We start from the raw sequence: 10383 nt of genomic DNA on the forward strand, positions 1-10383 counted from the left end.
TAACAACCCCCTGGTGAGATGATATGACACTTATTGCATGAAAAGCTTGTCGATGGCATACCTTGGTTAAAGATGCGGCGACTTCGCTCCATCGAACACTTTAAGGAAGGTGTCATCCGGTGAGGCAAACCAATCTGCGATCTCTGATACTATCTCCATTACCCTAGGTGAATGCAAGGTAATTATTCCTCAAAGATCATTTTGTATAGAGGAATGAGGAAGTGGTCAGTTAGCTTCTCCATAACTCCTTGATGGTTACAATCTGAGAGCAGCTTGTAGTGGATGTGCACGACAAGGTCTCGAGGTGTCCAAGCCTAGTTCATGCCAGGGAATGTGTTATGTGCACAGATTGCATCCAATAAATATGCAGACATATAGAATCTTGCTTTCATGCCTTTGGGAGGATTCAAGGCGTTCGCTACATGGATACTTAACTATTGAGCCAACAAGTCTAACCAGTTGAACGACTTCCCCTCGATCACAACGTGGTTCAATAAGATTGCCCACCCTTCTAGAAAGGTCTATGTGATCTGTTGACCATAGATTCTACAAGCTAAGATGATCAACAACTGATAGGCCCTCCTAAGAGACCTTGTCATATATGTGTTGGTGGGTGTCAGTGGAAACTTTGATGACTCCTTCACCCAACCCTTAACAACATCTTTCGTGCCCAAATAGTTATTGGTGGCATAAAAGTATGAATCCATGAGTGCTTTTGAATTCGGAAAATCATACATATGTCGATAATCTACTACCAAAAAAGTAATAAGCCTCCGTCTGCTGGTACTGCTCAAATTCATGGTCTTCACATCAATATGTGAGACAATCCAACTGATGACATCTACACATGGGAAGGTTGGATATCTACTTGCAACCTTGTGTAGCCCCAATTTCTAGACATTAATGTATACATGTCAGTCCTCTAGATCTGCTTCGAAGCTCTTTGCTAAAAAAGCTTCGTTCACTTTCGGCCATGTAATATCTGATTCCCTTTCCACATACAATTGAGTGTCTGAGTATACTGGCAAGCTTACTAGTGTTTTCTCAATTACCTCCTTGGTACTAATTTCAATGGCATCTTTTAAAGCATCTCCCTTAGGTTCCATGGTAACAGTGTCTGCCGGAGAGAAGTGCTCAACAACTGTATTACCTGCGGGAAGGAAAAGGCACTCATGACAAGTATAAATTAGCTTTTGCAAAACCACTTTAAAAGTAAGATCAGGCAGCAAACCGGTGCATTGATGATCAATATTGCGTAATTATGTTGGTCCAATGAGGGATACTAACTATGGGAAATGCGCATTACGTAGTCCCAACTGTAAAGGGTGCAGCCTGAGGCTTTAGACTATGCAATACGTAGTTGAACCTAGGCAGTGACTGGGAGAGACTGCACATTGCGCAGTCTCAGTGGCCAAGGTGGAAAACTGAGCCCTGGAACTGTGCAATGCACAGTCGGGCTAGCTTGTACTACACATTTCATAGTCTTAGAGGCCAAGCCTCAACTTGAGCTTTAGACTCGCGTAATGCCCAGCTGGGCAAGGCAGTGCATGGCCACTAGAAGTGCATATCTGCCTGGTGAAGGTGTGGGAAATAAGTTGATGTAAGAGATAATGCAAGTTAAAACATGGATCTTGATTAATTATGGATAGATCAATGTGAATCAAGTGAAACAACTTAACAAATGGAAGAAAAAACAAATATGTGAGGAGAGTTACCGAAACGGCGATCGTCGGTGTACAAAAACAAGAAAAACAATGTGACACTTATGAAAGGCGAACGATAAACTGAAAAACACATATACAAGATAATATAAGTTAAAATACCAACAACCATGAAGATAAACAAGAAAAATAACATTCACGGAAGCGAAACGACAAAAAGTGACAAAAAAAAGCGGCAAAAGACGACGAAAGAAAAACTCACCTGGGAAAGCGACACAAACTCCACTGAAGGCTCCTTGATCTCCTAAAGAATGATATATCTCTAAGATTGAATGTACAAATGAGCTCTAGAGGCATCTATTAGATGGATTTGGGTGAATTAGGGTTTATGACGCGCATGCCTAAAATCAAGGAAAAAAATGACACTTGGCAGAAATTTCTAAAAATAGGGCTTGTGTCACCTTCGAGAAACTAATGATGAATCCTTATTTTCTAGGTATTGTTTTTTTACTTTTTGCTTTTTTTGCTTTTTGGGGAAACTTACCATGCACACTACCAAGGAAGATTGTGTAATTCTGGGGAACTAGGCAACTTCCCAGTTTTGTGTATTTCGCAGTTTTTGAGCTCACGGAATGGATTACACAGTTTCTGAGCTTAGTACTAGGCTAGCATCCATGACTGCATAGTTCTCAAGCTCAAGGTTGAGTTTCCTGTCAGGATTGCATAATTTCCATCATCAAGGCTAGCTTGCCCTCATGGATTGCCTAGTTTATGGAGGCAAGTCCATAACTGCTACAAGATCAAGTCAAAAGGATAACTTGTGACTAAAAAAGATCAGTTAAGTATAAAAAAAGAAAACACAAGCACGGATGAAAATAATAAGTCTTAATCAAATTATGAATACTTGATGATAGTCAAAGATAATCTCATGTAAATAGAAAGAAAGGCTCCAAAATCAAAGCATAGGTAAAATTTTGGAGCATGGTTGTAGCCACTACAACACCTTAGTACATATGGATACCAACATAAACCACAAACATTTGAAGAATAGTCCCAAAACATCCACGATCTATGCATGAAAATGTGTTGGCTAAATGGCTTCAAGTATTAAGCAAAAATTCCAATACTGGAGCATTAGAGCCACTAATTGCTCTCCAAAAGAACTATCTCCATCTCTCTAATCCCTTGTGGGAGAAGCCAAGGTGAAAAGTCTTTTGATTGAGTAATGAGGCTTTTTTTATAACAAGAGGCATGACTTTTCATATTCCCGTGACTCTTGAGTTTCTCATGTGACTTTTCAACTCCTAATGACCTTTAGACTTCTATACAACTCTTGGACTTCTAGATAACCTTTGAACTTCTTTATGAATTTTGGAATTACATAAGTCTTTAGACTTCTCCATGTGGCTCTTTTGTTCATTTATGAATCTTGGACTTCCACATTTATGTACTTGCAATAATTACATAATTACATCATTATTTCCACATCATCATGTGGTGACAACATGACAAGTCACTAATATTGGTGACTTGGACCCATAATTGATGACATGGACTCTCTTAAGAGGTGACAATGTTGCCACTTGTGTCTTCAATCTTGCATGTAGCTTTCATTTTGTTGTTTCCTTTACCCTCCAAAGGGTCACGTATCATATGTAGTCTTTATGGATTGCTTTGATCATCAGGATTCTGATGTTCTACATCTTGTCACTTCATGTGTTCTTCATTCTTGAATGCTTCCTTAAGTTGCTCCCCTTGACATATCTGTTCATGCATCTCGCCATGCTATTTTAGAACAGCTGCAACTAAGATCACTCATGGAAAGTGAACATCATCCCAAAACAACCTATCTTAACATATTTCTTACAAAAAAATTATTATGGTTCATCAGTGCGCTTGGGGAGAAAAGAGGAAGCTTTTGGGTGCAAGGCACACTGTCAAGGGACAAGGGATGAATGTTGAGGCTTGAGGATGCGTTGTGTGCTCTACTGGGAAGAGAAAGCTTGATGGAGGGTGTAGGACACAGTGTGAAGGATGAAGGAGACATAATGATGCTTGTTAATGTGCCATGCACTCAACTGGGAAAGCCTAGGTCTCAAAGAGGGCGTAGTGTGAAGTCTTAAGAGAGGTCGATCTCCACAGTTGGTGTGCCATGTGCTCACCTAAGGGAACAGGGATCAAGGAAGACCAATTGAGCATTGTTGATGCATTGTGCGCTCAACTGAGGGAGGGGATCACTAGAGGGCACAGTTCAGAGAAACAAGGAGCGCTTGTTGCCTGGGAGTGCGCTATGTGCTTGGGGGGGAGGGGGCGCGCAAGGCACAATATGAAAAATGGAAGGGGTCCTGACTAAGCCTTAAGAGTGCATTATGCTCTCTCTTAGCCTTAGGGGGGGCAACTTGTGCAAACAAAAATTTGTCTAAGTCTGGAAGATAAGACAAGGGGAAACACAATAAGTTAGGAGTAAAATCAAGTACAACACATACCAACTCATCAATAAAAATTAGATAGGATCGAATACTAAGAAATGCACATCAAAACACTAGTTTACAAGAACACTCCAAGTACATCATACACGAGCATGGGTATGCCCACATCATGGTAGAAGGATGGTATATTTCACAAAACTTTGATACATTTGCAATTGGTTTACTTTTGTCTCTTCTATAGGTGGATTCCTCATGTGTCCCTCTTTAGTGTCTCCTTGTGAACTAAACACAATGTATTTTATCCATACATTTCCCTCCTCCCCTCATACATGAGAGGCATCTGCTAGCATGCTAGGCTTCTCCCAACGTGACAAACCATGCTAGTTATCGAATACAACATCATGTGACAACATTTTGATCTATATTAGGTCCACTGTCTAATTAATGAAGTAGTGTGACCCCAAAAATGTCAAAAGGAAACCTCTTTTGGTGAAATTGTGAAAATTCAAATTGTAGCCTTAGTTGGGTCAAACCAATGTACACCACACACTTGAGGCTTTGAACGTGTGTGCATGGGGCTTCACCTTGTTGACCAATATCTTATCACATTTATTCATAAAGGGGATTTTAAAATTATGAAAAATAGAGTCAATATATTGTAGGTATTGGGTGGGGGAGGGATGTGAGGTAAGGGGAGTATATAGGTATTGGGGGTATAAAAAGGGGTATTTAATAAAAATGGGGGATATATATTAAAAATAGGAGTAATTTTTATTAGAAAGATTTATGAAAGGGGATTTCAATACAAGATTTCAGGCGGATTTTTTCAATATGTAGTGAGATTAGAGGTATTATCTAATATCCCATGAACATAGGTTCTATGACAGAGGTTGACTAAGTGGAGGCTTCATATGTGTGTGTGTGTGTGCACTCCACAAATGATCCTTTGAAACTCACATAATCCTAAAAAGACATAAAAAGGCAAAAGTTCATGTTTCATTCACTTATACTTGACCACGATGGATCCTTGTTTGATTATCGTCATCTCCAACTTAGCTACCTGTTGATTATTATACCTTGCACTCACGAGATGCATATGTTCACACTCACAACATGGCTTGAAATTAATCTACAAAAATACCCATCATTCTCCATATTTTTCATCATTAGATTGATAATCTCATGATGCTTTTGATTCTCTTAGATGTGGTTGCCCACCTTGCATAAATTCTTCCCTTTCACTCCCTTGGCACCAAGCTGCCAAAATTACATTAGAATCCCACGTGGTACTAGATTTATGATGTTGAAGTGAAGAATGAAAAAGGCGAAAGATATATAAACATTGTTGAATTAAAGAGTGATTTTTTAGGGATGACCCCAGTGAGAATAATATTGTAACTATCCTTAAAAGATACAAGGTACAACTCCCCATGTAATCTTTTCTTTTTTAGTAATGTAGTCATTTACTTTACCCTCATACATGCCTTAAGCTGCATGTATTTAATTGGCTTTGATTTTGAAAACTAGCATGCATTCACCATCATATGACATAATGGGATCCTTGGTTGGTTGCCTTGTTGTGCGCAAAACTTTTGAGAGACTACAATGGTTTTTGAATCCTCATACTCTTGCTTAACTTTAATAATAAAAAGATATACATAGAGATAATTCTAATTCCCTCCTCCCACCCTTTCCTCCTCATTCTTATTCTTTGTTTAGCTTCATTCTTATTCTTTGTTTAGCTTACTTCGAATTAGGGAAAGATATCAAACATGATATCTCCCTCACATATTTTTTTTTGTCTTGATGTATAATTCACTATTTAAGGTGTATTTGGTTTTATAGAATTGTGCACAAACACCACCGACTCAAACTCAACAATGTAAAAAATAAGAAATATGTTGAGAGTTGAATATTTTTTTATGTTACATCTAATATTTTCTCTGATTTTCCAAGGTACTATTTTTATAATTTTTAATCCCTTAGTATTACATTGGTAATGTGAATTATAAAAATATCATATAGATTTAATAACTAAATTATTGTCACATTGCACCACTTTTTGGGGTTTTCTAAGAGCACTACTTTTTATAGCTTCGTAATTTTTAATGTTGCATTTCTTACGTTTTGAAGGGAAAGTATGCATGAAATTCCCAAATTTGAATATTGTCATATTGTAGTTTGTTTTTTAAATTTCAAATATATATATATATAGAGAGAGAGAGAGAGATTCCCAAACTTGAATATTGTCATATTGTAGTTTGTTTTTTAAATTTCAAATATATATATATAGAGAGAGAGAGAGAGAAAGAGAGAGAGAGAGAGAGAGAGAGAGAGAGAGAGAGAGAGATTTAATACATAAAAATAATTATTCTGAAAAAATTAATATAAAATATGTACTTCATCTTCAACATGTGGTGATTTTAAGTCATATTATGATTTTTTTATGTGAATGATGAAGGTTTTATTTATTTCCACAATATTCTTACTATTTATTCTGGAGTGTTGAAGGTACACTATTAAAGGTTTCATGACTCGATTGTACAACGAGATGAATGAGGGGGATTGCAAATGTGACACAAATAAGATGTAGAACAAGGATGATGATATAAATATTGTAAAAACATCATAGGGTGATAACGCTGGAGGTGACCATTGTCAAAGGTTCTTAACAATATTTGGGATTTGATATTTTCCTAGATCCTTTTTCCTTTAATTTTCCCAAAGGGGTGAAGGTTCATTAAAAAACACCTAAATGTATTGCTAGGTTGGATAAACTTTTGCAATCTTATTGGATAACCTCCTTAAATGGGAAAAATTGACCTCCCCAAAGTTTGTATGTGTTTATCTAAATCCATATAAATTTTGACATGTTATTTCCCAAGAGGGTTTCTTCTTGGTTTGCTTTAAATGATTGATGATATTCTCTTAGTTTCCTTTAAAGACTACTTTGCAATAACCATTTCGAAGGCACAACTACTATGCATACCACTAGCCTAGCCACTCTATTTTTATCTTTTGTCCATGTGTTTGTTGCTTACTTGCGATGCATCAACATGGACCCTTTAAATTATGTTGTTGTGACTCTTGCACGTACTTTGCCACATATCCTTTTACCCACCTCATAAGAGTGGGTCCCAATCCACCCTTCTTAGGGAGGTTCACCTATTAATCAAGATTTGTTAAATTATTCCAACACCACCTTATGTCCTTTTGTCAGAAAGTTCATGATGCAATACTGAATAAAGTTTTTTTTTTTTTTTTTTATTGAGCGTATCATTCAGATCTTGAGAGCGAGACCCTTAATTTAGTTTTCCATGCATCTCATGCAACTACTTGCATCCCATCCTCATGTATTACTCGTTCAAAACCTTGTCTCCAAATGTAATCACACTCTTTATTGTTTAACCTCAATATCCTCTTCACAGTTTTGCGAACTTAACACTATACATGGGAGGTTTTGGGGGATCTTCTTAGTCAATTTTATTATTTTAGTATTGGATGATGATAACCTAACTTTGAGACCCTTGCTTATATATTTCCATCTTAACTTAAAATTGGGAAACTAGATTTCTATTGAATCCAAATAACACAAATTCATTTTAACGCTAGATTTATTCAACATTAATATTGTACAAAAAATTATAGGTGTGATTCCTCACCATTTAGAAAATTTGGATTTACAAAATAAATCTATGTTAGTTTATTTCTTTTATGCCAATTTTTTTTTATGTATTTTTTCTTCTTCTTTAAACACTTAAGGTTTTAGGTTTCATTTTAATTTACTAACATTACACATGTGACGTGTCTTTTACTGCCTTGGATTATCAAAGCACCTTGTTCTCTTTGGTGCAATAATAATCATTGATAAAGTTATTACCATGCTTCTTTTGATGCTATAATAAGCTTGAATAAAGTTTTTTTTTCCTCGTTACTAGTGAACTAAGAAGAACACTCCACATCTCAATATGTGCTTGCTTTCTAGTGCATGTGCATGCACACATATATTTGTGTAACTATTTTTTATTTTATTTTTATGGATATTTATGAATTACATTTTCTCCCTCGCGAAAAATCACAATTTTTTGAAACTAAAACTAGGAATCTTTTAAGAGGCAACAAGGCATATTAAGTTCGCACGAGAGGCTCAACTCACAACACACTCATATTCCATTTTCACTCATGACGACCCTCTATAGCACCATGGAAAATAAACACCCCTATCACGTCACACACAAATTAGGTGGGATTTCTCTCAGCATTGTTTCCTCACAAAGGCTAGTTATAATGTAGGTTGATAGTTCACTACCCAGGAAATCTATCAAGTGGGTACAGGTTGTTTCATATTTGGCTCTTGCTTGGCTTCTGGATTGAATCTTCCTTTCGCTCTCATCTCTATCTTGATTGCACTGGTCCATAAAGATGTTGAACTGCAATGAACTATGTCACACTTGCACACAACTCTGACAACATGGAGAAGCTCTACAATAAATTCAATCTAAAATAACAAGAATTATTCATATGTTTGCGGCCTTGGATACAATAGGTAGAGTGGGAGGTGTTAGTGGTGAGGTTTGCCTATTTTCAAACCTTCATTTGAAATGACAAGTAGACTTATTGGAAGCGATTGTGTTTAAACTCATCAACATTGGGAACATAGCTCTCTTACTTGGTGATAATATTAGTGGATTTGGGAAGTCCGCTTTAGTTCAACATGTCCCTTATGCAATACTTTCTTCTTTTGATCCTCCAATTGCCTTAGGCTTGCCTCAACCTCTCAGGTACCTCTCTATGCCAACACACAACTCATCAATTCCTCTACCATCGAAGTTCAAGTAATAGGTCCGATACTGCATTCATTTTTTTATGTTAATGTGTAAGAAATTTGTTACATCTTTGGTCTTTGTTGTCCTTGACTCTCAATCTAAATATGGCCATCTAGATCTATGATTTTTGGTCCTTTTACTACAAAAAATTCTTGCCCTTGTGCTCTTGAGCTTTTATGTATCAACTCGAGAATTGTAGTTAGTCTTTTTGTTATGAAGATCCTCACTCTATACCTTTTATGTGCCTCAACCACAAGTTTTATATATAAATAAAATTCCTCAGTTGTGTAAAAAGAGAAAACTATGAATCTTTTATATTATAAATGTGGCAACACGCGGCTAAACAACAAAAAGTATAAATGGTTGTTTAGAGATTGCAGGTTAGGGAGACAACCTTCCATAAGATTTAAACAAAAATAATGAAATCTTGAATACATTATGCCGTGATGGTTCATGTCGGGAAATTTGCATGTATACACCTTAAAACTCCTAATATATAACTAAGTGAACATCTAAAAACTACTAAAAAGACATTAGTTGATTGCTTCTTCTTGTCCATTATTACATGGAAGAGGTGGTTGTTGGGAACATATCTCTCTTACTTGGTGATAAGATTAGTGGTCTTGGGAAGTTCGCTTTAGTTCAACATGTTCCTTATGCAATACTTTCTTCTTTTGATCCTCCAATTGCCTTAGGTTTGCCTCAACCTCTCAGGTACCTCTCTATGCCAACACACAACTCATCAATTCCTCTACCACCGAAGTTCAAGTAATAGGTTCGAGACTGCATTCATTTTTTTATGTTAATGTGTAAGAAATTTGTTACATCTTTGGTCTTTGTTGTCCTTGACTCTCAATCTAAATATGGCCATCTAGATCTATGAATTTTGGTCCTTTTACTACAAAAAATTCTTGCCCTTGTGCTCTTGAGCTTTTATGTATCAACTCGAGAATTGTAGTTAGTCTTTTTATTATGAAGATTCTCACTCTGTACCTTTTATGTGCCTCAACCACAAGTTTTATATATAGATAAAATTCCTCAGTTGTGTAAAAAGAGAAAACTATGAATATTTTATATTATAAATGTGGCAACACGCGACCAAACAACAAAAAGTATAAATGGTTGTTTAGAGATTTCAAGTGAGAGAGAAAACCTTCCATAAGATTTAAACAAAAATAATGAAAGCTTGAATACATTACGCCCTGATGGTTCATGTTGGGAAATCTGCATGTATACACCTTAAAGAAAACTCCTAATATATAACTAATTAAGTGAACATCTAAAAACTACTAAAAAGGACAATAGTTGATTGCTTCTTCTTGTCCATTATTATATGGAAGAGGGGGTTGTTTCTCATGGTCCATGTCCTATGGTATTTGGCACACAATGCCCTCTACCTTAAGTTCAATTTGTCCTGGAGTTATTAACATTCTTTGATTTGATGACGCTAATTGAGAATCTTTACTC

The sequence above is a fragment of the Pinus tabuliformis genome, chromosome 8 (genome assembly GCF_031772625.1).
Source record: "Pinus tabuliformis cultivar Carrire ecotype Pingquan chromosome 8, CPIR1, whole genome shotgun sequence".
NCBI lineage: Eukaryota > Viridiplantae > Streptophyta > Pinopsida > Pinales > Pinaceae > Pinus > Pinus tabuliformis.